The sequence below is a fragment of the Capricornis sumatraensis genome, chromosome 12 (assembly GCF_032405125.1).
Source record: "Capricornis sumatraensis isolate serow.1 chromosome 12, serow.2, whole genome shotgun sequence".
Taxonomy (NCBI): Eukaryota; Metazoa; Chordata; class Mammalia; order Artiodactyla; family Bovidae; genus Capricornis; species Capricornis sumatraensis.
In genome coordinates this window covers 22,512,734-22,518,218 of record NC_091080.1, presented here as the reverse complement: position 1 = coordinate 22,518,218, position 5,485 = coordinate 22,512,734, and positions in this window count along the sequence as shown.

Sequence of the window (5,485 nt, the reverse complement as noted above, 5' to 3'; positions counted from 1 at the left end):
AAAAAAAGAATCAGAGAAAAGGGTGCCCTAATACACAAGAATGTATCCCAGGCATGGCATAGTGGAATGATAAGAGTGAAGAGAGCGCCTTCAAGTCAGCTGTGTGCTGTTTCACTGAGATACAATGACAGCATCCGACTTGGCATCCCACCACCCACGCGCCTACCCCCACACACACTCACATACGCATATTCACATTTCTTTTTTTCTTTAGTTTTTTATTTTTTTAATTTTAAAATCTTTAATTCTTACATGTGTTCCCAAACATGAACCCCCCTCCCACCTCCCTCCCCATAACATCTCTGTGGGTCATCCCCATGCACCAGCCCCAAGCATGCTGTATCCTGCGTCAGACATAGACTGGCAATTCAATTCTTACATGATAGTATACATGTTAGAATGCCATTCTCTCAAATCATCCCACCCTCTCCCTCTCCCTCTGAGTCCAAAAGTCCGTTATACACATCTGTGTCTTTTTTCCTGTCTTGCATACAGGGTCATCATTGCCATCTTTCTAAATTCCATATATATGTGTTAGTATACTGTATTGGTGTTTTTCTTTCTGGCTTACTTCACTCTGTATACTCGGCTCCAGTTTCATCCATCTCGTCAGAACTGATTCAAATGAATTCTTTTTAACGGCTGAGTAATACTCCATTGTGTATATGTACCACAGCTTTCTTATCCATTCATCTGCTGATGGACATCTAGGTTGTTTCCATGTCCTGGCTATTATAAACAGTGCTGCGATGAACATTGGGGTACATGTGTCTCTTTCAATTCTGGTTTCCTCGGTGTGTATGCCCAGCAGTGAAAATATAAGCAAGGTGAAAAGACAGCCTTCTGAATGGGAGAAAATAATAGCAAATGAAGCAACTGACAAACAACTAATCTCAAAAATATACAAGCAACTTATGCAGCTCAATTCCAGAAAAATAAACGACCCAATCAAAAAATGGGCCAAAGAACTAAATAGACATTTCTCCAAAGAAGACATACGGATGGCTAACAAACACATGAAAAGATGCTCAACATCACTCATTATCAGAGAAATGCAAATCAAAACCACATATTCATATTTCAAATTGTGTCTTTAGCATCAGGACAAACAGGGAACTTCTGTAGACTGATGATTCCCACATTAAACCCAACCTATCAACCTGGGATGATTGGCCAGATAATATTCTTGAAAATACTCTCAAGGATTCTCTAGGGGCTTCTTCCCCCACTTCACTCCATGTCATGTGGGTACACAGTGCCCCATCAGAGGTGTGCACTCAAGACATTCCAAAGAATGCTATATCCATCTCTTTGCTCATTCATTCAAAATTACTCAGCATCTGCCAAGAGCTTTCCTTCCAAGAGCTTTCCCTCCAAGGGCTTACCCTGGAGGGAAGAGTCACAAGATTACGTCTCTACCAGTTGTTCAATACAACGATGGATGCACGTTCAGTCGTGTCCGACTCTCTGCCACCCCATGGACTGGAGCCTGCCAGGCTCCTCTGTCCATGGGATTTCCCAGACAAGAATACTAGAGTGGATTGCCATTTCCTCCTCCAGAGGATCTTCTCAACCCAGGGATTGAACCTGGGTCTCCTGCATGTTTGGATTCTTTACCGAGTCACCTGGGAAGTCAACACAATACTGTACTGGGTAAATAAGTTGCAAAAGCATAACACACCATAGGAGTTTAGGGGAAGGGAAGGTGAAGTGTTGGCAGGTTACACCTTCCTGGAAAGCAGGGGAGGTGAGTTGGATGATGAAGCCTCAGTCTGAGCATGGGTCACAGGAGAACGGAGGAGTCTGGCTGTCATTTCCACTGCCAGCCTGGAGGGCTGCAGGGAATCATTATCCTCGCACGCCTGAAGCATGATGTCTTGAATGTTCCCGGCAACTCAATTACGGCATGCAAATTTTCCGCGGAGTTGACTTCTTGGTCTTCGAGAGCCACGCACACGCTCCTTTGGGCTGTCTGCACGGGGAAAACATTGTTGGGAAAGGAGCCTGAGGACCAACCACTGGAAAGTGCACTCAATTGCACTTTGGTTGAGATAATTGCTGCGTTTTGTGTGTGTGTGTATGTGTGTGTTTTAAATTGTAGGCTCTGGAGGTGACCACAAGCAAAATTTGTGACAGACATTTGACACTGAGAAACTGCCGTGTACAGGGTGAAACTTTTCACATCCTCAACCCCTCCCCTCCCCCCAGACTGGTTTGTTGACTAACAAAGGAAAATTATCTAAAACCGCTGGAGTACGTCAGCCAAGTCTTCCCTTTTGTTGTAAGGCTCTTTGTGCTGGGCATCAGGATTTCTCATGGTTACAGGCACGCGGATTCCCTTCCAGGCAAGCCCATTCAAGTTCACAGCCCGGGTGACCTTGGCAGCCCAGCAGCCCCATCAGCTCAAAGTGTTGCTTCTTGAGCTCGAAAGTGCGGATTTGCAGAGACCCTCACCTGCAATGCAAGAGACCGGGTTTGATCCCTGGGTCGGGAAGATCTCCTGGAAAGGGGAATGGCAGTCCACTCCAGTGTTCTGGCCTGGAAAATTCTACAGACAGAGGAGGCTGGCAGGCTATAGTCCATGGGATCTCAACGAGTCAGACACGACTGAGCAGCTAACACTTTTCTCGCCCATCGTGGGCTCCAAAGACTTCATAGCCTTGATCGGTTCCTGTGCAGCAACTTCCTTATCCTCTGGGGAGATGTCCTCCTTTGTTCCTTTCTGCCTGTGGCCACCTCTGTCTCCAAGAAAGCAAAGCACACCAGTCCATCAAGTGGGGGAAAAAAAAAATCCCCAGCCTCATGGAAGTAAAAGAGAGGGCTGTCGGAGATATTCTCCCTGCCCGCAGCCCTCAGGACCCTGTGCTGACTGCCAGCATTGCAAGGATGTAATCAGAAGGACTGAGTGGAGAGCTTAGAGAGACACTTGCCTGGCAAATCTCCAGCTTCAGCCGGGGCGGCAGGTCCAGACCAGCTGGTGGGAGCTCGCCAGCTGCCTCCATGGTATTCCCAAGGGCACCTCCAACAAGATCCCAGGACTCCTCCAGCGGACTTCCCAAGCTGGCTTCCCTCCCAGAGGAGCATTCTTCCCTATTGGCCTTCACAATCCTACTTCTCATTGTCGAGAAGGCATGACAGCAAAAGTATTAGATTGGGAGGTCATACTGACATTGTGCCTGCCATCTTTCGGACTGGGGGACCTCAGGGAAGCTCTCCGTGGCTTGGTTCCATCACCTGAGAAATTAAAATAATATGCATCTCCTGGGGTCCTGGGGAAGACTCAATAAGACAGCAGAGGTGAAAATGATTACCTACCATGGCACCTATCCCATGGTTTGTCACAAATGGAAATAAATGGCCCCACAAACTACCTTAATGAATCGATCAAGAAGCACTTCCGGGGAACCTGCGTGTATGCTCAAGGCTTCCCCTATGGTTCAGCAGTAAAGAATTTGTCTGCAGTACAAGAGGCTCAGGAGATGCAGGTTCGATCCCTGGGTCAGGAAGTTCCCTGGAGTAGGAAATAGCAATCCATGGCAGTATTCTTATGTGGAAAATCCCATGGGCAGAGGAGCCTGGTGGGTTATAGTCCACGGGGGGCGGGTGGGGACGGTCGGACAGGACTAAAGCATTGTGAGCATGCACACAATGAAGATGACAAAAAAGGACCAAGTATTTCTTTTCCCTCAAGGAACTTATAGCCTAGTTGAGGAGATGATGTAAGCGTGGGCCATAACAAATTTGAAAGCAGCGAACAGGCATCCAAAATAAATGCACTCTGTATGTGCCATGGAAATCTCAAAGAAGGAGCAAGAGCAAGACAGGAGACTCAAGGAAGGAGAGGTGTTAGCAGAACCTCGGAGGCTGAGGAGGACTTTGACAAGCCCAGAAGACATCCATCCCCCGGAAAGGAAGGCTTTCAAGGAAATGTTAGCATCCCATGAATTTCCACCATCAAAGTTGATCTTTCAAGGGCCCAATTGCCCTTGAAATATTATGAAAACTCAAGGTCAATTCTAGTGTATAAAAGAAAGAAGGGCATCTACTTACTGCCTCCTCCATGAGGCTGTCTTAGATTCAATACAGGAACTATGGTTTGCGCCTCAGACAGTAAAAAATGTGCAATGCAGGAGACCCGGGTTCGATCTCTAGGTCGGGAAGATCCCTTGGAGAAGGGAATGGCAATCCACTCCAGAATTCTTGCCCGGAGAATTCCACGGACAAAAGAGCCTGGTGGGCTACAGTCCATGGGGTCTCAAAGAGTTGGACACGACTGAGCGAGTAACACATGGTTTTCCGACCTCAGAAAGAGAACTGAAGGCAAGAGAAAGACAAGAGAAAGTAAAGCATGCATAGGGATGACCATCTGTGTTTGCTGGTTCAGTCTTCCTTCCAATGTGTAATTACCCTGCCAAGGGCTGAGTTGGCCATTTGGAGAGACGATCATGCAGGTCAAGCAAATAACCCACAAATGAGGAAAACAACCTACAGACCGTAGACTGCATGGACCAGGCTTCTCTCTTAAAGGAGATTTGTGTTTGCCAACTAGAAACAAGACCCTGCCTCAGAGCATTTTAATTTGGTAGGAAACATCAAATTCACAGCTCTTCAGCAAAGTCTAAAGTGCTGCCAACCACCTTACCCCTAGAATAAAACATAAGACGGTATTATTTTCATTTTGTGTGAAACATTCAAAGTTCAGGGCTGGAAAATGGTGTGTGGGCTGATGTCTGATAGTGCAGCCAGTTATTATGTAGTGACTCACGAGAAATTTCCAGAGCTACCACACCTTAAAGTTAAACTCACTCAAGCCAGACAGTAAACTATTAGTAGAGATATTTTTGTAACCATAATTTCTAGTCTTTTAACTAATTTTTTTTTAACTTGCAGCATAGCCAGTTTTGTAAAAGTTATAGAGCTTTTTTTTTTTCCTGGCATCAGGGTTTTGGAATATTTATCCTTTTTAAAAACAATACAAAATAAAAACATGCCCTTGGGGTATTTTAAGGAATTTTTCGGCCTACCAGCTTGGTCAACCAGCGTTGTCCTGGCGCACTGACTCCACCGCGTCAGCCAGCCCGGCTGCCCACCACAGGAAGGACTCAGCTCAGCACTCTTGTGGTTGTGGCCGTGTCTGCCCCAGGTACCCAAAAGGAAGTCTCTCTGTGGCCAGGCCAAGCAAGATGGCACCCCACGAGGAGTAGGGAGAGCTGTTGACAAGACACCGGAGCTTGGGGAGAGGCTACTATGAGGAGGAGCTGCCAAGCTTTTCTCTGACACCAAATGAAGCAACTAGCAAAGCATGCATCCCTCCAGGATAGCCTTTATCCCTCCCGCTGAGTCCAGTTGGGGTCCCCTGCATTAATACACTTCATGTACCCAGCAGGAACCCACGATGAAGCCGCACCTACCTGTGTGCAAAAACCCAGAGCTGGAAACTTCTACTGAACATCAACAGGTCTTTAGAGAACTTCCAAAGGGTAGA